Here is a 23,968-nt window from a genome sequence, read left to right as displayed (position 1 = left end):
ACTCTAGATCTGCCCTCCCTGATGAAGAACACGAGGTGGCGGCGGCTCCGTATCGTGAAACGTGATAGAAATTCTTCCCTTACCTTTTCTCCTGGAATATGAATTTATAGTATCGAAATTAGTGTCGGTGAAGCCTCATGGGCCCCGTGAGCCCCCAGGGCACACCCGGGGGTAGGCGTGCCCTAGTGCCTCGTCGGTAGTAGGTGGCCCCCCTTCGGTGGGTCTTTGCTCCCGTATTTTTTGTTTGCTCCAGAAAAAATCTACAAAAAAATTTGTCCAATTTTGAGAACTTCTATTTCTGCACAAAAACAACACCATGGTAGTTCTGCTAAAAACAACGTCAGTCCGGGTTAGTGTCATTCAAATCTTGCAAATTAGTCCAAAATAAAAGCAAAAGTGTTTGGAAAAGTAGATACAATGGAGATGTATCAATCGCCCCCATGATCACTAACCATACAGATTCAATAAGATGCACACTTTCAGGGGGTGTTTTTCATCTTTGAAAATTCTCCCAACATTTATCTCTTCGCATGTTTTGAGTTATCATTAAACCTAAACCTTCCATGTGTTCTGTTTTTTCAACAATCGTCCAAAAAGGGGCAGATTATTTGTGCAATTTATTGCCCCCTTCTGTTTTGGAGATTATTGACATAGTAATGACCCACAAGTATATGGGTTCTATCATAGTACTTTTAATAAGTAAGAGTGTCGAACCCAACGAGGAGCAGAAGGAAATGACAAGCGATTTTTAGTAAGGTATTCTCTACAAGCACTGAAATTATCGATAACAGATAGTTGTGTGATAAGGTAATTCGTAACGGATAACAAGTAACAAATGTAAACAAGGTGCAGCAAGGTGGCCCAATCTTTTTTTAGCAAAGGACAAGCCTGGACGAACTCTTATATAAAGCAAAGCGCTCCCAAGGACACATGGGAATTGTTGTCAAGTTAGTTTTTATCATGCTCATATGATTCGCGTTCGTTACTTTGATAATTTGATATGTGGGTGGACCGGTGCTTGGGTGTTGCCCTTACTTGGACAAGCCTCCCACTTATGATTAACCCCTCTCGCAAGCATCCGCAACTACGAAAGAAGAATTAAGATAAATCTAACCATAGCATGAAACATATGGATCCAAATCAGCCCCTTATGAAGTAACATATAAACTAGGGTTTAAGCTTCTGTCACTCTAAAAAACCATCATCTACTTATTATTTCCCAATTCCTTCCCCTAGGCCTAAATAATGGTGAAGTGTCACGTAGTCGACGTTCACATAACACCACTAAAGAATAGACAACATACATCTCATCAAAATATCGTACGAATACCAAATTCACATCTTTCCATATATATATATATATATATATATATATATATATATATATATATATATATATATATAAAGCACAAATTGAGTCTCCGGGTTCACCGTCACGGCGTTTTTATAAAAAAAGTTCCTTTGCTTTTTGAAAATAGAACCCACAGTCCTTTCTATAGTGAATCTGGGAAAACGCTTCGGTTTTAAGAAAGACCCTTTTTATATAGGTTAAAAAAAGACCCTTTTTGCATAAAGATCCCTGTGCTTTTTAGTATTTGACCTTAGTCCATGGATAAGTGAAAAACGATTCGTCCACGCCGTCTTATTTTCCACCCGCGCCGCACAAGGATGGATAAGGCGAAGGGGGCGACAGATGCTGATGCGTGGGAGGAGAGAGTGGGAGGAGTGCGCGTACACGGGAGGCGGGAGGCGGGAGGCGGGGCCAGGGAGGAGGAAGACAGCCGCAACGGCGACCAGTGTCGCGCCGGCGGCGGCGAGGAGAGCTCCGGGGTCACCGGATCGAGCGTCGCCGGGGAGGGGGACACTCCACGGCGGCGGTGCTTGGGGCTCCGACGAGCGGAGGCGAGCGGTGACAGGAGGCGACAGGAGAAGCTCCGCGGCGACCTGAAGGCCATCAGCCATGGCCGTTGTGGTTTCGCGTGCGCCCGCGAGCGGCTGCATGCTGGGGGAGGCGGAGCTTGACGCAGCGCGCGAACCTAGCCTTGGTGCGAGTGCGACGGCGGCGCGGCTGCTGTCCTCCCGTCCAACCCGCAGCACGTCGAGCCTCACCGGAGTTCCTCCATGACGCCGGTAGGAAGCCCCTATCCCGCAGTCTCTCTCTGCTTCCTTCCCATGTTCCCTCTCTGAATCTCTCTCTCCTTCCTTTCTTCAGTAAGCAGCTGCCACTGCCCTCCATGGAGCCCCGACGCCTCCGCCATGAACCCATCCATCCCTCCTGTGCGCGCTTCCCTGCAACTCCAGACGCCCGCCCGCAGCTCTCTGCATCGAGCAGCAGTAGTTCGGGCAGAGGACGACGCCTCTGCCTCGACCGCTCGCCCCCTCTGCTTCGCTCTGGACTGCCAAGCCCCTCCCGTCCTCATCCCCGTGCAGCTGCGCGCTCTCGCCTGCCCCCACGGTGAGCTCCGCCTCCTGCGTGTGGTCGCCGCCTCCCTCAACCTCCACCACCTGCTGCAAGTTGGTGCCCAGGGCGTCGCAAGCTGCCAGCGGCGGCAGAGTTGCTGCTCCCGTGTCGTGATTGGACTCCGTGTTCTTCTCCAACAGCAAATACGTGTTCTTCTCCAACAGCAAATACGTGTTCTTCTCCAACACCAATCAATGGATTTCCCGAGCCGGATTTGAGTTGCCTACTATAAGAAGAAAGGGTCCTCGGACCAGAAGCTCCATCACATCAAATCAAATCCCGTCAAAATTGCAATCTTCGTCGAAACATCCATGTTGCCGCCGAGTTCGCCGGAGGAAGAAGCGCAGAGTTCGCCGGAGGAACAAGCGTTGGACGTGTGTGGCGGCGTGCTCGGAGAGCGGGGAGGGGCGCTGTGGTGGTGGAGATGGCCGACGCCGTAGACAAGCGCTAGGAGCTTCTGAAGCCATGGCCGAGCGAAGGGGAGAGCCGCCATGCTAGACGAGAACAATAACCGTGGTAGATGATGTTCAGGGAGATATTACAAACTGCTAGATGTTGCTACTGTATTGACTATAAGCTGCTGGATTTCTTGCTCCCAAGTATACTTGCTTATCTGTGCTATAATGGAAAATAGCCTAACCTTGGACCTTCAGTTTATTATATTTTCTTCTTTGTTCTTGGTAGACATGCGCAAGTCAATGGCTGATCACTTCTTTATATGCGATCCTGAGCTGATGTGAAGGTCCTATGTTTTCTTGATTGGCAGGCAGGTGAGCAAGAGGAGGACCATAGGTCAGGGAGTGTTTGGTTTCAGGGAGATCGTTGGGGAGGAGTTCATGACCATGTTCCTGTCAGTTTTTAGCCGTATGGTTCAGAGACTGGTAATTACTTTGTCAAACACACATATTCTTTCTTGATACGCATTTTCATTTTTGGTTATCTGTGAGAATGTTTAGTATACAGAGAAGTTGTTCCATGGAGCAGCTAAACAAAAAAATAACTTTTCATTTGTGATAGTTTGCGATATGCAGAGATAGGTATATCGGCTCATGGCCAAACATATGAAACTGTTCTTGATACTATTTTATCCTTTTCTTAATATCATCATCATACACACACACACACACACACACACACACACACACACACACAAATTAGAAACTTTCTAACATCTGCATATTTCAGGTTTAGGAGGATGTAGAGAGAACGATGTTCAAACAATTAAGTGCAGCATCAACAGACGTGTTCCTAAATTTTGATGACTATTAGAAAGAGAGAGGATATGGTGACCGAAAGTCTATGTGTTTGTGCCGTGTACGTGTCGGGCAGTGGTAGATTAAAGATATTTTGTAATTGGACTTGGCAAGGGATAGACTAGCATGAATTTTTTTTGAGTAGCGAAATGGCGCAACCCTTCGTGATTTTTGAAGTTTGAACAGAGTTATGAACCATTCGTCGCCTAATCCCTAGATTCTTGGAGTATCAAGATGGTGTGGCCATCAGGGTTCCCATCACCATGCATGCCATGCTTGAGCTCCTCAAGAACGCCACCAAGCTGGTAAGTTTCTCATATCTTCCGTCCTTTATTTAGCCTTTGCAAATCTACATTCAGTTTATTGCATCAGAAGAACACTAACCCAATCTAGCATCATACAGTAATCGTCATTGTTATGGATACAAGAAAGTACAAATACTTTCTTAGGCAGTATCTGAGCGTTATTGTCTTGTGATTGTGGCCAAGCATAAACTGACATAATGACATCTTTCAGCAAAAGTCGGTAGTGCTTCAAGCCTGAAAGTTGATACTTTAAATTTAACAACGTATTCGTGTTGTAGTGCTTCAAGTCTGATTGCTCCCTGTTTGATTCAAGTCTTAGTTCCTGTTAAAATAGTATACCTGGTCCAGTTACATATAATTCGTGTTTTGCATTATATTAACTACTCAAAAAAGGGCATGCTTGGTTGAGTAACCCCAGGTAAAAGGTGGCTGCTACAAAAACGGTGGCAAACAAAATGACCACGAGCTTGGCAAATAAGTTCTGTTTCTCCCGATTTGATTCAAGTTTGAAATATTCACAGATGCTACACTTCAGGCCGTAAATGAACAAAAAAGCTAGGACTGATCTTTTAGTCAGTTTTGTGTCAATGAACAAATCAGTGCTCGTCCTCTGAGATTGAGCATCTATTTTATTTCCCATAGGCATGTAATGGATGATGGCTGATGCAACGGTGGAGGAGGTGTATTGATGTCAGTTTGAAGCAAATCAGGAGAACGCCACCATCGATGAGGTTGCCAGGTGAAGGAAGCAGCGGACTGGTGGCAAGGCTTTTCTACTCACCACCGTTTGAGTTCATCATCTGTCGCTACTGTACCCACTCAGTCGTATCCATGTTTGCATATTCTCTAGCCCATTCAATAATCCACGGTAAGTGGTTAGGAGCTACATAGTTTCCACTTTTGCCATGTTTTATATACCGAACTAATATTTTTTTACATGAAACTAGATTCTGATCTTTTGGTCTTGCCTACTGTTTACTTATTCAAATTGATTCAGTTTTCCGTTCGTGTGCATTAGTCAGATTATAAGTTGTTGCACGCTGCCGCAAGCTGCCCGGAGCCACGCAACCTCTGTCCTAAAGGCACGACATCGCTAATAATTCTGGATCCACTTCCTCTAGGAAGCATAGTCATTGAAACCCATAATATGAGAGACATTTTAGTTGCCCGATGGTAGGATGCTGCTATGGCGGAATAAAAGGATGATTGTGATTACAGGTACATTTTGGATAATAGCAGGAAGGAGCTGCTGGAACTAACTAATCTAGAAAGTAATTTCTTGATCTATTTACTCACATACACAAGTAGTTGTTGAGGTAAAGCAATATGCTTTTTGGGCCCAAGTAGCATTTACATTAATAGTGATTTTTGTGAGAAGAAAAATATTATAGGCTGATTCCTATTGTTACAGTACCAACTTATCTTAGAAACAGAGAAGCACCAAGCTGGACTGCTGGCCGAGGAGATGCATATGTGGGCACTTTCTGCTGGCCAAGTTCAGAAGCAAATTAACTGCTTGTATTTGCATAAGCAACAGAGAGAAAATGTTAGAGAACTTAGCAAAAAAATGGTACTCGAGGCTTAGAATGTCTTGCACTTTCTGTTGTAACACATCCACTGTTTTGTGTGTTTTAAAGCAGCTTTATCCTATTTTCGCTTGAACAGAAAGGAGAAAGAAATGTCTAAGAAATCGAAGGTATTGCTGCAGCTGATAGGTCGCCTACTCCTTTGGATACCATTCATATCGTACTTAACTCAGTGAGCAAATTGAGGACTACGGTTATCTTCCATGTCTATGTGAAATAAATGCGATAGTTTCATAACACCAAATGGTCCAAAGTGCATCCAATACATGGTCAAGAGCACCACTGACGTTCACGAAACCGATAATATTACAGGACAGTGTAGATATGAGTTTTCTAATTTTGTCAAATGCAGCTATGTTATACTAACAACCCGTGTTTGCATGTCCTAATTTATGTATGCACAAGCTGTATCTTTTGTTGAGCTATATTATAATATTATTTGTATGTACGCGCATGTTGCACAGAGATGTTATTTGGCATGCATGAATTCTAATTTTAATTTAAAGTTAGGCATGATTAATCTCACACACCACAAAATTTCCTTACTGTGCACTACATCTTTTATCTCCAATTTGGATAATATAAGCGATAACTCTTTAGTCTGATTTAATTATCTTCAAAAGTTTGCTAGAGGCTATAGATGACCTTCTGGTTTTTCTTCAATAATTTTTTATAGTGCAATTGTATGAACTGGTTTCCCCATCAGGGCTGTATTTTCTTTTCTTTGATAGATTCTAGAGTCATGTACTTCCGTTTCATGTGCCCATGTTTGCCATTATATGTGCCTTTCTTGTTGAGCTCTATTTGGATGAACTTTTGTTATGGGATGTGACTTCATGGGCATGAACGGACATTTTGATCTAACCTTGTTTGAGATGTTCTTTTATGCTTGCCTCAGGCACTCAGCTTTGTGTGGTCAGTGATGACAATCGACAGTGTCTCTGTTAAAAATTATTCATAATTACTAGCAGCATTCCATAATTTGTATCGGGTTGTTTATTTATTTATTGAGGAAAGGCTTGTATCAGGCTGTCCTGGTGTGGCGACCTAGGAAGGACAAACAGGGTTGGTCGTCACCAAAGATGAAAACATTGTCGAGCCTTACTTTTTGCAAGTTGCCTCAATTCTACTACTTTTAGAGAAAAGATAGCAATTTCAGTCATGTTGCACGAACACTTGTAGATCGTGGTGCATCAAGATCATAATTGCTACACTCAAAGGTTACATTGACCTTATTTCTGACATTTGCAAAAAATGTATTAAAAATGTTGCATAATGGCACATGGAGCAATTTATACTTAATATTTCGCCCGGTGCAACGCACAGGCATTTGTACTAGTGATTACTTATAACAAGACTTCTCCCATGTCCTCAGGAACAAATGTAACTACTCATAAAACATGTTTATGTTCATGATCGGAGGGGTATTGAATATCATTAAGATTTGAACATATGATCTTCCACCAAATAAACCAACTAGCATCAACTATAAAGAGTAATCAACACTACTAGCAGCCCACAGGTACCAATCTGAGATTTTGACACAAAGATTGAATACAAAAGATGAACTAGGGTTTAAGATGAGATGGTGCTGGTGAAGATGTTGATGAAGATTGGTCCTCCCATGACGAGAGGATTGTTGGTGATGATGATGGCTTCGATTTGCCCCTTCCAGAGGGATGTTTCTCCGGCAGAACAGCTCCATCGGAGCCCTAAATTGGTTTTGCCCAGGTTCCGCCTCGAGACGGTGGCGCTTCGTCCCGAAAGCTTCCTTATGATTTTTTCCAGGTCAAAACACACCATATAGCAGAAGATGGGCGCCGAAGGCCTGCCAGGGGGCCCACAAGGATGGGGGCGCGCCCTCCACCCTGTGGCTGGTTGGTGGCCCCCCTCTGGTGCTTTATTCGCCCAATATTTTTTATATTTCAAAAATATTCTTCGTGAAGTTTTGGGACTTTTAGAGTTGTGTAGAATAGGTCTCTAATATTTGCTCCTTTTCCAGTCCAGAATTTCAGCTGCCAGCATTCTCCCTCTTCATGTAAACTTTATAAAATAAGAGAGAAAAGGCATGAGTATTGTGATATAATGTGTAATAACAACCACAATGCGATAAATATCAATATAAAAGCATGATGCAAAATGGACGTATCAACTCCCCCAAGCTTAGACCTCGCTTGTCCTCAAGCGAAAGCCGATATCGAAAAATATGTCCACATGTTTAGAGATAGAGGTGTCGATAAAATAAAATACGGACATGAGGGCATCATGATCATCTTTAGAATAGTAACATATAATGCCATATAATTTCTTATGCTAAAGTAACAATTCATTCATAAGGTAAAGTATGAATCAGAAACTTCAGTGAAAACTAACAAATTATGATCTCAGTCATTGAAGCAATTGCAATTTATCATAACATCGAAAAGAGTCAATAGAAGAGCTTTTCAGCAAGTCCACATACTCAACTATCATTTAATGTTTCATAATTGCTAACACTCACGCGATACTTATGGGTACAAAGTTTCAATCGGACATAGAGAAAGGTAGGGGCTTATAGTTTCGCCTCCCAACCTTTTACCTCAAGGATAATGTCAACAATAATGCCTTATGATAACCTACATCTGAGTGGATATATATATATATATATATATATATATATATATATATATATATATATATATATATATATATATATGTGGATCTTTTCAGCACATGGTGCTTGCCAAAGAAAAAAGTGTAAAAAGGAAAGGTGAAGATCACCATGACTCTTGTATGGAGGTAGAAGATAAAAATAAAAGATGGGCCCTTCACAAAGGAAAGCAGAGGTTGTGATGCGCTTTTATGGTTGGATGCACAAAATCTTAATACAAAAAAATGTCACTTTATATTGCCGCTTGTGTTAAAGACCTTTATTATGCAGTCTGTCGCTTTTATTTCTTTCATATCACAAGTTCGTATAAAGCTTATTTTCTTCACACTGATAGATCATACATATTTAGAGAGCAATTTTTATTGCTTGCACCGATGACAACTTACTTGAAGGATCTTACTCAATCCATAGGTAGGTATGGTGGACTCTCATGGAAAAATTGGGTTAAGGGGTGTTTGGAAGCACAAGTAGTATTGATGTCTACTACACAACTTTCTTATTGTAGACTTTGTTGGGCCTCCAAGTGCAGAGGTTTGTAGGACAGTAGCAAATTTCCCTCAAGTGGATGACCTAAGGTTTATCAATTCGTAGGAGGTGTAGGATGAAGATGGTCTCTCTCAAGCAACCCTGCAACCAAATAACAAAGAGTCTCTTGTGTCCCCAACACACCCAATACAATGGTAAATTGTATAGGTGCACTAGTTCGACGTAGAGATGGTGATACAAGTGGTATATGGATGGTAGATAATAGTTTTTGTAATCTGAAAATATAAAAACAGCAAGGTAACGAATGATAAAAGTGAGCATAAACGGTATTGTAATGATAGGAAACAAGGCCTAGGGTTCATACTTTCACTAGTGCAAGTCCTCTCAACAATAATAACATAATTGGATCACATAACTATCTCTCAACATGCAACAAAGAGTAACTCCAAAGTCATTAATAGCGGAGAACAAACGAAGAGATTATGGTAGGGTACGAAACCACCTCAAAGTTATTCTTTCCAATCAATCCGTTGGGCCATTCCTATAAGTGTCACAAACAACCCTAAAGTTCGTACTAGAATAACACCTTAAGACGCAAATCAACCAAAACCCTAATGTCACCTAGATACTCCAATGTCACTTCAAGTATCCGTGGGTATGATTATATGATATGCATCACACAATCTCAGATTCATCTATTCAACCAACACATAGAACCTCAAAGAGTGCCCCAAAGTTTCTACCGGAGAATCATGACGAAAACGTGTGCCAACCCCTATGTATAGGTTCATGGGCAGAACCCGCAAGTTGATCACCAAAACATACATCAAGTAAATCACGTGGTATCCCATTGTCACCACAGATACGCACGGCAAGACATACATCAAGTGTTCTCAAATCTTTAAAGACTCAATCCGATAAGATTACTTCAAAGGGGAAACTCAATCCATTACAAGAGAGTAGAGGGGAAGGAGAAACATAAGATCCAACTATAATAGCAAAGCTCGCGATACATCAAGATTGTGCCACCTCAAGAACACGAGAGACAGAGATCAAACACATAGCTACTTGTACATACCCTCAGCCCCGAGGGAGAACTACTCCCTCCTCGTCATGGAGAGCACCGAGATGATGAAGATGGCCACCGGTGAGGGTTCCCCCCCTCCGGAAGGGTGCCAGAAGGGGTCTAGATTGGCTTTCGGTGGCTACGGAGGCTTCTGGCGGCGGAACTCCCGATCTATTGTGCTCCCCGGTAGTTTTAGGGTATATGGAGATATATAGGCGGAAGAAGTACGTCAGGGGGGCCATGAGGGGCCCACGAGGGTGGAGGGTGCGCCCCCCTACCTCGTGGCCTCCTTGAAGCTTCCTTGACGTAGACTCCAAGTCTCCCGGGTTGCTTTCCTTCCAAAAATGAGTTCCATGAAGTTTCAGGTCAATTGGACTCCGTTTGATTTTCCTTTTCTTTGAAACCCTAAAATAGGCAAAAAAACAGAAACTGGCACTGGGCTCTGGGTTAATAGGTTAGTCCCAAAAATAATATAAAAGTGTATAATAAAGCCCATAAACATCCAAAACATAAGATAATATAGCATGGAGCAATCAAAAATTATAGATACGTTGGAGACGTATCAGCATCCCCAAGCTTAATTCCTGCTTGTCCTCGAGTCGGTAAATGATAAAAACAGAATTTTTGATGCGGAGTGCTACTTGGCATAATTTCAATGTAAATCTTCTTAATTTTGGCATGAATATTCAGATCCGAAAGATTCAAGATAAAAGTTCATATTGACATAAAAATAATAATACTTCAAGCATACTAACTAAGCAATTATGTCCTCTCAAAATAACATGGCCAAAGAAAGTTCATCCCTACAAAATCATATAGTTTAGTCATGCTCCATTTTCGTCACACAAGAATGCTCTCATCACACAACCCCGATGACAAGCCAAGCAATTGTTTCATACCTTAGTAATCTCAAACCTATAAACTTTCACGCAATACATGAGCGCGAGCCATGGATATAGCACTATGGGTGGAATAGAATATGATGATGGGGGGTTATGTGGAGAAGACAAAAGGGAGAAAGTATCACATCAACGAGGCTAATCAATGGGCTATGGAGATGCCCATCGATTCATGTTAATGCAAGGAGTAGGGATTGCCATGCAATGGATGCACTAGAGCTATAAGTGTATGAAAGCTCAACAAAAGAAACTAAGTGGGTGTGCATCCAACTTGCTTGCTCACGAAGACCTAGGGCACTTGAGGAGACCCATTATTGGAATATACAAGACAAGTTCTATAATGAGAAATTCCCACTAGTATATGAAAGTGACAAAACAAGAGACTCTCTATCATGAAGATTATGGTGCTACTTTGAAGCACAAGTGTGGAAAAGGATAGTAGCATTGTCCCTTCTCTCTTTTTCTCTCATTTTTTTATTATATATTTTTTGGGCCTTCTCTTTTTTTATGGCCTCTCCTTTTTGGGGGGCCTTCTCTTTTTATGGCCTTTCTCCCCCCTTTTTTTATTCCTCACTTGGGACAATGCTCTATAAAATGATGATCATCACACTTCTATTTATTTACAACTCAATGATTACAACTCGATACTATAAAAAAGTATGACTCTATATGAATGCCTCCGGCGGTGTACCGGGATGTGCAATGATGCATGAGTGACATGTATGAAAGAATTATGAGAGGTGGCTTTGCCACAAAAACGATGTCAACTACATGATCATGCTAAGCAATATGACAATGATGAATGTGTCATGATGAACGGAATGGTGGAAAGTTGCATGGCAATATATGTCGGAATGGCTATGGAAATGCCATAATAGGTAGGTATGGTGGCTGTTTTGAGGAAGATATAAGGAGGTTTATGTGTGACAAAGCATATCATATCACGGGGTTTGGATGCACCGGCGAAGTTTGCACCAACTCTCAATGTGATAAAGGGCAATGAACGGTACCGAAGAGGCTAGCAATGATGGAAGGGTGAGAGTGCGTATAATCCATGGACTCAACATTAGTCATAAAGAACTCACATACTTATTGCAAAAGTCTGCAAGTCATCAAAAACCTCGACACTATGTGCATGCTCCTAGGGGGATAGATTGGTAGGAAAAGACCATAGCTCGTCCCCGACCGCCAGTCATAAGGAAGACAATCAAATAATACCTCATGTTTCAAATTTGTCACATAACGTTTACCATACGTGCATGCTACAGGACTTGCAAACTGTTGGAAATATGCCCTAGAGGCAATAATAAAATGGTTATTACTGTATTTCCTTGTTCATGATAATTGTCTATTGTTCATGATATAATTGTATTAACCGGAAACCGTAATACATGTGTGAATACATAGACCACAACATGTCCCTAGTAAGCCTCTAGTTGACTAGCTCGTTGATCAATAGATGGTCATGGTTTCCTGACCATGGACATTGGATGTCATTGATAATGGGATCACATCATTAGGAGAATGATGTGATGGATAAGACCCAATCCTAAGCCTAGCACAAGATCGTATAGTTCGTATGCTAAAGCTTTTCTAACGTCAAGTATCATTTCCTTAGACCATGAGATTGTGCAACTCCCGGATACCGTAGGAATGCTTTGGGTGTACCAAACGCCACAACGTAACTGGGTGGCTATAAAGGTGCACTACGGGTATCTCCGAAAGTGTCTGTTGGGTTGGCATGAATCGAGACTGGGATTTGTCACTCCGTGTAAACGGAGAGGTATCTCTGGGCCCACTCGATAGGACATCATCATAATGTGCACAATGTGACCAAGGAGTTGATCACGGGATGATGTGTTACGGAATGAGTAAAGAGACTTGCCGGTAACGAGATTGAACAAGGTATCGGGATACCGACGATCGAATCTTAGGCAAGTACTATACCGGTAGACAAAGGGAATTGTATACGGGATTGACTGAATCCTTGACATCGTGGTTCATCCGATGAGATCATCGTGGAACTTGTGGGAGCCAACATGGGTATCCAGATCCCGCTGTTGGTTATTGACCAGAGAGATGTCTCGGTCATGTCTGCATTATTCCCGAGCCCGTAGGGTCTACACACTTAAGGTTCGATGACGCTAGGGTTATAGGGAAAGTATGTACATGGTTACCGAATGTTGTTCGGAGTCGCAGATGAGATCCCGGACGTCATGAGGAGTTCCGGAATGGTCCGGAGGGGAAGATTGATATATTGGACGAAGGGTTTTGGAGTCCGGAAGTGTTCCGGAGGTACCGGGTGATGACCAGCATGACCGAAAGGTGTTTCAGGAGCCCCGGCAAGTGTTGGGGGGCTTCATGGGCCAAGGGAAGGGGGCACTAAGGGGCTGTGCGCCCCCTCACCTATTCCCACGTGACCAGGGGTTTTGGGGCGCCCCATCTAGGGTTCCCTCCTCCTGGCTTGGGGGCCAAGTCACCCAAGGGGGAGATCCCATCTGCCCTGGCCGCCGCCCCCCCTAGGGGAAGCGCCTCCCCTTGCCCTTGCCCTTATATATAGTGGAGGTTTTGGGGTTGCACAAGACATGAGTCTCTCTCTCCCAAGGCGCAGCCCTACCTCTCTCACTCCTCATCTCTCGTAGTGCTTGGCGAAGCCCTGCTGGAGTACCGTGCTCCTCCTCCACCACCACGTCGTCGTGCTGCTGCTGGACGGAGTCTTCCCCAACCTCTCCCTCTCTCCTTGCTGGATCACGGCATGGGAGACGTCACCGGGCTGCACGTGTGTGGAACACGGAGGCGCCGTTGTTCGGCGCTTAGATCGGAATCGACCACGATTTGAATGGCTACGAGTACGACTACCTCATCCGCGTTCTAGTAACGCTTCCTCTTAGCGATCTACAAGGGTATGTAGATGCACTCCCCTTCCCCTCGTTGCTAGATTACTCCATAGATTGATCTTGGTGATGTGTAGAAAATTTTAAATTTCTGCTACGATCCCCAACACAAACTTCAACACAAGCATTTCTCAAATTCACAACTACTCAACTAGCACGACTTTTATATTATTACCTCCATATCTCAAAACAATCATCAAGCATCAAACTTCTCTTAGTATTCAAAACACTCCTAAGAATTTTTTTACTAATCTTGAATACCCAGCATATTAGGATTATTTAAGCAAATTACCATGCTATTTAAGACTCTCAAAATAATATAAGTTAAGCATGAGATTTCATCTATTTCTACAAAATAAAACCACCACCGTGCTATAAAAAGATATAAGTGAAGTACTAGAGCAAATGACAAACTACTCCGAAAGATATAAGTGAAGATCAATGAGTAGTCGAATAATTATGAAACTATGTGAAGACTCTCTAACATTTAATAATTTTAGATCTTGGTATTTTTTTTAAACAGCAAGCGAAACAAAATAAAATGAAATGACGCTCCAAGCAAAACACATATCATGTGGCGAATAAAAATATAGCTCCAAGTAAAGTTACCAATGAACGAAGACGAAAGAGGGGATGCCTTCCGGGGCATCCCCAAGCTTAGGATCTTTGTTGTCCTTGAATATTTCCTTGGGGTGCCTTGGGCATCCCCAAGCTTAGGCTCTTTCCACTCCTTATTCCATAGTCCATCGAATCTTTACCCAAAACTTGAAAACTTCACAACACAAAACTTAACAGAAAACTCGTAATCTCCGTTAGTATAAGAAAGCAAATCACCATCATAAGGTACTGTAATGAACTCATTCTAAATTCATATTGGTGTAATATCTACTGTATTCCAACTTATCTATGGTTCATACCCTCCGATACTACTCATAGATTCATCACAATAAGCAAACAACACATAGAAAACAGAATCTGTCAAAAACAGAACAGTCTGTAGTAATCTATAGGTTTCGATAAAATAAAATACGGACATGAGGGCATCATGATCATCTTTAGAACAACAACATATAATGCCATATAATTTGTTATGCTAAAGTAACAATTCATTCACAAGGTAAAGTATGAATCAGAAACTTCATTAAAAACTAACAAACTATGATCTCAGTCATTGAAGCAATTGCAATTTATCATAACATCAAAAAGAGTCAATAGAAGAGTTTTTCAGCAAGTCCACATACTCAACTATCATTTAATGTTTCACAATTGCTAACACGCACGCGATACTTATGGGTACAAAGTTTCAATCGGACATAGAGAAAGATAGGGGCTTATAGTTTCGCCTCCCAACCTTTTACCTCAAGGGTAATGTCAACAATAATGTCTTATGATAACCTACATCTGAGTGGATATATATATATATATGTATATATATCTGGATCTTTCCAGCACATGGTGCTTGCCAAAGGAGAAAGTGTAAAAAGGAAAGGTGAAGATCACCATGACTCTTGTATAGAGGTAGAAGATAAAAATAAAAGATGCGCCCTTCACAGAGGGAAGCAGAGGTTGTCATGCGCTCTTAATGCAAAAGAACGTCACTTTATATTGCCTCTTGTGATATAGTGTAACATCCCAAATTTTCAATTTGGAATGTTTTACAATTTATAGCTAAGCATCTATGCATTTTGTTTGAATTGAGTGGCATTTGGATATTTCAGAGGCTTTTGAGTTTGTTGATTTTGGATTCAAATTGGCAAATGAAATTCTTTCAAATCAATGCCTGACAAATACTTGAATAAAAGTACGAGAGGAGTAAACATGACACTCCAAAAATGTCAGAAGAAAAATATTGCCAAAAAAATTTGAATTCAAATTTGATTTTAGTTGGAAAAAAAATGTTTTTACTGTGTTTCTGTTTTGCCTCTGGAAAAATGTTCACGTTGTAGGATTTGTTTTTCTAATTTTATTGATATATATATGTCCTATATAAATACTATATTTTTCTCTATGTAGTTTTTCTTCTCTCTGTCTATATTCAAAAAAAAAGAAAGAAAAAAAATCCAGGCGCCAACCAGGCCAACCGGCCCAGCCAGCGCCGAGCGCCACTCACTAGCGGGCCAGGCGCAGCCCAGCAGCGCCGAGCCGGCCTGCCCCCAGCGCCCCGCGCCCGATCCCACTCCGCCTCGGTCGCCTGCTCGCTCTCCTCTCTCCCTCTCTCACCGACGCCCCGGGCCCGCCCTCATCCCCAACCCCTCGCCCACGTCTCCCCGCGCCAGAGCGCGACCGCCGCCGCCTGCCGCCACGATTTTCTCGGGATCACGATCCCGCGACGCCCCCTCCTCCAAGATGATGCCCTATAAAAGGCCAAGTCCCTCCTCTCTCGAACCCCCCAAAAAACCCTACCCAACTCCCACCATGGCCACCGCCGTCGCCAAACGCATCTCGCTGCCGCCGCCTCGGTTCGCCGCCACTTCCGCCGCCGGTGAGCACGCTCTGCCCTTCCAAGCTACACCACCCGAACCGTCGATTCCCCGCGCACCTTGCTGACATCATCTCCCTATCCAGGAGCCCCCGACACCGTCGCCCCGAGCTCGTCCACCGCCCGCCTGAGCAGGAGCTCACCCGAGCTCGCACCGATCGTCTCCGTCATCCCCGAGCTCCAGCGACTCCACCCCGACCTCCCCTCGACCTGCCGCACCCACCTGACGTCTCCGCCGCCACCCAGGACCACCGGAGCAGCCGCGCCGTCGCCGCCCGAGTCGCCGTCGCCGTCAACCGCCGCGGTAAGCCACCGGGGCCCCTCCACCGTTGGATCTCGCATGTACGGCGTAGATTAGAAGTAGTGAAAGGCTAGGTTTTATTTAGATTAGATCGGTTTTAGTTGGTTTTATTTTGGTTTAGTTTCTGGTTTAGTGTAGACCGGCCCGATCGGTTTTTTTACCCGTACGTGTATTAGCCTATTCAACGCCCGAGCGCAGTTTAGTTGCAGATCGCCCACTGTTTCGGCCCGTTAGCGCTTTAGTTTTTTTTATGTTTAGTTTTGTTTCTGTTTTTAACAGAATAGTTCCAGTTTTGTAAAATCTATATCTTTTAGGTTATTTAATATTTTTAGTTGATTCTTTTTGATCTAGTTTGAAAATTTCCTATAGTTTCTGGATAAAATAGATTCGGCCATGTTTTCGTTTTTAAAAAAATGTTTTATATTAGTTTTATTCAGATTAGTTTTTCTGCCATAAATTTAGTTAGGATTATTATTTCTTAGTGATTTTTTTTTTACTGCTTAGTTTTGACCTTGCCTAGCAGTAGGAATTTATTTGGGTATTTTTAGTCTTTATTAAAAATAGTTTTACTCGAAAACAAGCTTTTCTAGTTTTTTTAGCTTGCTGCTGTTTTCTGCTGTTCTAGTTATTTTTAAAATTTTATTTTACCTTTGTTATAATTTATTTTAGATTAGTTTCTGTAGTTTTAGAATGTGAACTTTTATTTACAAAAAAGAAAAAGTTTATTTTATTTTCTTGTTAGTTGTTGGCTTGGATTTCTTTGAGTTTTCTTTGGTTTTGGTTTGATTGCTTTTGTGTGATTTTATGTTAGCTTGCTGTTATGTTAATATGATTGCATGTTTGTATGCTTATATGATTATTGTTTACTTCGATAGAATTTCTGGAGTGCGAAGCCTGCTATTACGAGTCGCTAGCTTTCGAAGACCGTCAGCCAGGCAAGTCATTTGATCATGTTTTACAATACCTATGATTTTGTTGCATTAGAATTATGCCTCCCCACCATGCATGTAGTAGGAGAATTTTAAGTTATGTTCTTGAGTAGTATCATGAGGTAGGATGAACCCACTTCCCCTTATTACCATTGCCCGGGACGATATAGTTTATTTTGCTATGCTCGTAGACGGGGTTGGTTGAGTGTTTCGTAAGGGAGATGTGAGAGTCAAGATGATGACAACCCCATGACTTCAAGCTCAAGATGGACTTCAAATTCACTACTGGGTGGAGGACGGTTGACGGGCACCCTGGAGAAACCAGCGGATGGCCGGGATGCATGGAGAAGCGCCATGACATCTTGCGGAAATCTTCACCCAGCCACGAAGAGACGGATGGATACACCTTGACTGGAAGCTTACCTGTGCAGCCGCAAGCCATTATGGGCTCTGGCTGGGTTGACCTTAGGCGTGACTCTGGACGGACGGTGCCAGCAGATGTAGAAGAACGATAGGACATGGATGGGTACCGGCAGTGCTCAGAGAAACTCTACGGAAGACCCTGTTTCGTTCATCCCGTCTTCAAACACCAGGCAGTGCGAGGACATGAAGGAGGGAACGATTCTTGCGGGTAAAGTGCACAAGACTCTGGAGAGTAACAACCTAATCGATTAGCCGTGTCCCCGGCTACGGACAAATGAGCCTCTAGAAATTGGAGTATTTCGGAAATCTCAACACCGAACTAAATTAATTGAGGGGTTATTTAATAATTGGGAATGAGACATTGGTTGGCGGAACCATCTCAATAACAACCAACACTTTGTAGTAATTGCAAGCAAGTCCTTTGTTATAGGGAAAAATTGGCTTTTCACAAAAACATAAAAACTTAGAGCCCCACAGCCAAATTGCATATAGTGTTAGAAATTTTATTGTTGTTCTCTCTATGACTTGCCGGCATATTCAAAATGCTGACCTACACGGCTGCAACGTCTTATGTTGCAGAGGAGTTTTCCTACCAGGAGTGAGGCTACGATCTACGCTTGGCGATTGCCTTATGGAGTCGGATGGACTCGCTATTCGTCTACGCTTCCGCAGCTTTATTTAGTTTATTTCTCATGAGTTGGCCTTCGGCCGAATTTATGCTATTTTAATAAAGACTCGATATGAGAATCGTGTAATAAATTCAGGTGTGTTTGAACTTTGAATCTTTTCATCAATGTACTGTGTGTGCCAGCATGATCTTGGGATGGTACAGCTACACAGAGACTTGACCGATATTGGGTCGGGTCGTTACAGAGATGGTATTCAGAGCACACGCTGACCGTAGGACGTTACCCCTAGGATCGGAAAGCCATAGGAAGAGACTATTTTATTTTATGTCCTTATCATTCTGTAATTCTCCCCTGTTCATTTCTGACTTCTCTCCGATTTCAACATTCTAGATGGCCGTCAAGTTCATCCCAGTTCTGCTCCCGGAGTTTTGCCAGCCGGATGAGACAATGCTTTTCGGCAGGAGGCTAGTCCAGATCACCAAGGAATTAAAGATTGCTCTGCCGTCTATCACCGGGACCCCTATCATGGCATTTCCAGAAGACCTCGTTATAGGATTAAGCTGCACATACCAGGGAGAACTTTTGGAAGCCTCTCGGCGCCCGTTGACTTCAAGTTCACTGCTCCCACTTGGATACTCAGGAGAAACATAGCAGTTCATAGTGCACTTGGACGCATCCAGGAGGAATACAAGACCGAGCTTGTTGGATCAGACCACACCATGATTTCTCGCAGGACTGTAGATGGAGAGATTATCCGCACCATAGATGACGACTCCGTCCGCTCATATGTCCAAGACTTGGAGGCTCACATCAGGGCTCTAGAGATTCAGATGCGCAGGAGCTTGAAGACGGTCCAAAAGTTGCATCTTCGTGAAATTGAACTAGAGGATGCGGCACGTGAAGCCCACTATGAGCATGAGGATGAAGTCAAGGATTTTATGGAAATACTCGAGGACCGGAGGAAATATATTGCCACACTGGAGGAGAAGACGACTCTGGGAGAAGACCTTTTCCCGAGTGGAGATGATGGACCTCTCGTGAGCAATGACCAGGATTATGATGAGAGCTCCACCGAAGGAAGCCGCAAGAGGAGACGCCGCACCAGAGGACGACACACCAGAGGACGCAGGGATAATTGATGAAGACATTTAGTCGACCGCCATGTTATTTTTATTTTCGTCGATCAATTAGGCCGTTATTTTTGATTAGTCGTGAGATCTTGTAATCCGAGTTTGAACCTTGCTTGAGTTGAATGAATAAATGATTGGTGTGATTGTGTTTGTGCATTCATTTGGGTAGTGCTATTTTCTCATTAGACCCTTCTTCTATTCTAATTTCTCATCCACTCCATAACACCAGATGCCTCCGAGACGTGACCCCGGTTTCACTTTCCCGCCGGAGCTCACCCAGCTGATTCAACAGCAGAATGCCTTAATGCAAATGCTCATCCAAAACTAAGGCAACAACAACAACAATCCACCGCCACCACCCCTTATCGATAACCTGACCCAGTTCCTAAGGCTGAATCCGCCGGTGTTCTCTAGTAGCACCGAGCCGATTGTAGCTGATGATTGGCTCCGCAAGATCGGAAGGGATCTAACAACTGATGGATGCACAGATGCTGAGAAGGTGCATTTTGCCGCACATCAACTGAATGGACCTGCAACCTCTTGGTGGGAAAACTACACCACCATTTATCCGGTCGCCACCATGACCTGGGATCAGTTCCAGCGGGCTTTTTGCACCGCGCATGTCTCAGCTGGAGCCATGAGTCTGAAGAAGCATGAGTTCTGCAACTTACGCCAGGGGAATCGTACTATGGGGCAGTATGTGGATGAGTTCAACAAGTTATCTCGATATGCCCCAGATGACGTGGCCACAGATGCCGCAAAACAGGAGAAGTTTCTTGAGGGACTCAATGATGAGCTGGGGATGCAGCTAATGGTGGCTACCTTCAATAACTACCAGGAGCTGGTAGACAAAGCCACTATACTTGAAGGCAAGCAGCAACAGATTGAAAGCCGCAAGCGGAAATACAGCCAGGGAAAGTACAACTCCGGAGCTCAGCAGAAGCCCCGCTATGCCCCATACTCGGGAGGACATAACCATCACAACCATGGAGGACACAATCATGGAGGACATAACCATGGAGGGAATAGGAACAATCGCAACCACGACAACAACCCCAAGTCAGGCAATGGAGGCAACGACAACCAGCACCGTCCTGCTCCGACTCAGAAGGATCTGAGTCATATCACCTGTTTCAAGTGCCAGAAGACAGGGCACTACGCCACCGATTGTCTAGAGGCCAAGCAGAGGAATGGGAACGGCAACGGCAACGGAAGCTCAGCAAAGAAGCCCAACCCTTTTCCTCGTGCTCAAGTGAATCACATTGACGTGGAGGACGTCTATGATCAGCCAGAAACTGTGGTTGGTAAGTTTTTATTAAATTCACGTCCAGTATTGGTACTCTTTGATTCCGGTGCAACGCATTCATTCATATCAAGGGTAGTTGTGGAAAAATATGGGTTGCCCACTAGGACCCTTAGAACCCCGATCCAAGTCACTTCTCCAGGAGGAGAGATGATGGCAGGCTTAGGCTGTCATTCAACCCTCAGCATCGGAAATCATGATTTTCCCGTAGACCTCATAGTCTTAGAATCCCAGGGATTGGACGTGATCCTAGGCATGGACTGGTTGACGAAGTTTGAAGGGAACATCGACTGTGCCCACAAAACAATTTTGCTCACCACCCCGGAGCAGAAGAGGATCAAGTATGTATCCAGGCGCACACTGATAAAGAAGCGGGTGAATTCCCTCACGGGATTGGTTCAGGAGGAAGTACCTGTAGTACAAGATTTTCCGGATGTATTTCCGGAAGAATTACCAGGAATGCCACCGGATAGAGAAATAGAATTTATGATCGAATTATTACCTGGCATAGCCCCAATATCCAAGAGACCTTATCGGATGCCCCCGAATGATTTGGAAGAGATCAAGCAACAGATCAAGGAATTATTGGAGAAAGGATATATTCACCCAAGTTCGTCACCTTGGGGGCCCCCAGTTCTTTTGGTAGAGAAGAAGGATGGCACCCTAAGAATGGTTGTAGATTATCATTCATTGAATGACGTGACCATCAAGAATAAGTACCCTCTACCGATGATTAATGATTTATTTGATCAGCTAGTCGGAGCCAAAGTATTTTCCAAGATCGATCTTTGATCAGGGTATCATCAGCTGAAGATTCGTGAACAGGATATACCCAAAACAACCTTCACCACCAGGTATGGTTTATATGAGTATACCGTCATGTCATTCGGATTGACTAATGCCCCTGCATATTTCATGAGCATGATGAACAAGGTATTTATGGAATATCTGGACAAGTTTGTCGTGGTGTTCATCGATGACATATTGGTTTTCTCCAAGAGCGAGGAAGAGCACAAGGAACATCTGCGTCTAGTCCTGGAGAAACTCCGAGAACACCAGTTATATGCCAAGTTCAGCAAATGTGAATTTTGGTTGAAGGAAGTCGGATTCCTAGGACATGTTATTTCAGGAGAAGGAATAGCAGTCGACCCCACCAAGGTTGAATCGGTCACCAACTAGCAATCCCCCACCTTAGTCAAGGAGATCCACAGTTTTCTCGGACTCGCATGATACTATCGGAGATTTATTGAGAATTTCTCCAAGATTGCTAAACCCATGACCGAGCTGTTGAAGAAGGAAACAAAGTACATTTGGACCGAGGATTGTGAAGCTAGTTTTTAGGAGTTGAAGAAACATCTGGTTACAGCCCCAGTACTCATTTTGCTGGACATACACAAGGACTACCAGGTGTATTGTGACGCTTCTCGTCAAGGGCTCGGAGGAGTGCTCATGCAGGAAGGAAAAGTTGTAGCTTATACCTCCAGACAGCTACGACCTCATGAGATGAATTATGCCACGCACGATTTGGAGTTAGCAGCCATAGTGCATGCACTCAAGACGTGGAGACATTTCCTTGTCGGATATAGTTGTGATGTTTACACGGATCATAAGAGCTTGAAGTACATCTTCACGCAGAAGGAATTGAACCTCAGACAAAGGAGATGGCTTGAATTGATCAAGGACTATGATATGAGATTGCATTACCACCCAGGGAAAGCAAATGTTCTAGCAGATGCCTTGAGCCGTAAAAGCCATGTGAACACCCTCATAGCTGGAGGATTACCTCAGAATTTAGCCGACAGTCTCAGAGATCTCCGATTGGAAATAGTACCAAGAGGATTTGTCGCCACTTTGGATATTCAGTCCACTTTGACTGAAAGAATCCGTGCAGCCCAGAAGACGGACAAGGAAATTGCAGAGATAAAGGAAAAGATGAGCAACGGAAAGGCTAAAGGTTTTCGTGAAGACGAGCACGGAACTTTATGGTTTGAGGATCGCATATATGTGCCCAATGACCCAGAGGTCAGGAAGTTAATTCTTCGGGAGGCCCATGATGCACCGTACTCGATTCACCCAGGCAACACCAAGATGTATCTGGATTTGAAGGAAAGTTTCTGGTGGACAGGTATGAAGAAGGATATTGCCGAGTACGTAGCAGTATGCGATGTTTGTCAGCGAGTAAAGGCTGAGCATCAGAAGCCGACAGGGTTACTTCAACCACTGCCGATTCCCGAGTGGAAATGGGAAAAACTTGGAATGGATTTTATCACAGGATTACCCAGGACCCGTTCAGGTTATGATTCTATCTGGGTAGTGGTTGATCGCTTGACCAAGGTAGCTCATTTCATTCCCGTGAAGACTACATATACCAGCGCTAAGTTAGCCAAGATATACATGACCAGGATCATATGTCTGCATGGAGTTCCGAGGAGTATCGTGTCAGATAGACGAACGCAATTTACCTCAAAGTTTTGGAATCAGTTGCATGAAACTTTGGGTATGAGGCTGGAGTTCAGTACAGCTTTTCATCCGCAGACAGATGGACAGACCGAGAGAGTCAACCAGATTCTGGAGGACATGTTGAGAGCCTGTGCGCTAGACTATGGGTCTAGCTGGGATGACAATCTGCCATACGCAGAATTCTTGTACAACAACTATCAGACCAGTTTGAAGATGGCCCCTTTCGAAGCTCTATACGGAAGGAGGTGCAGAACACCATTGTTGTGGGATGGTGTTGGAGACCGAAAGCCTTTTGGTCCCGATCTTATCAGAGACTCCGAAGGGAAGGTCAAACTAATTCGAGATAGACTCAAGATAGCCCAGTCGAGACAGAAGAGTTATGCCGACAGTAAATGCAAGGAGGTAACGTATGAAGTTGGAGACCGAGCCTATCTCTGTGTGTCCCCACTTCGTGGAATCAAGAGATTTGGTGTTAAAGGAAAATTGGCACCCAGGTTCATTGGCCCCTACAAAATCCTCGAACGCAGAGGAGAAGTTGCATACAAGCTGGAATTGCCGGAAGGATTGTCAGGAGTTCATGATGTCTTTCATGTTTCCCAGCTGAAGAAATGCCATGCTGAGATGGCCGATATTCCTTTGAGAGACACAGTGCCCCTAGAGGCCATACAGCTCGACAGTGATCTGACTTATGAGGAGAAACCCATCAGAATTCTC

General features: G+C 43.7%; 1 long non-coding RNA gene across 1 annotated transcript; it reads left to right on the top strand.

The window, feature by feature from the left end:
* The first annotated feature begins 1,704 nt into the window (after positions 1-1,704).
* LOC123103784 (uncharacterized) lies at positions 1,705-6,933 on the top strand. Its single transcript, XR_006449964.1, has 3 exons — positions 1,705-2,130; positions 2,213-4,019; positions 4,662-6,933. It is a non-coding gene; the product is annotated as an uncharacterized lncRNA (long non-coding RNA).
* Positions 6,934-23,968: the final 17,035 nt, after the last annotated feature.

This window comes from Triticum aestivum, chromosome 5A, assembly GCF_018294505.1.
Source record: "Triticum aestivum cultivar Chinese Spring chromosome 5A, IWGSC CS RefSeq v2.1, whole genome shotgun sequence".
Classification (NCBI taxonomy): Eukaryota; Viridiplantae; Streptophyta; class Magnoliopsida; order Poales; family Poaceae; genus Triticum; species Triticum aestivum.
This window is presented reverse-complemented; position numbering and strand designations above follow the sequence as displayed.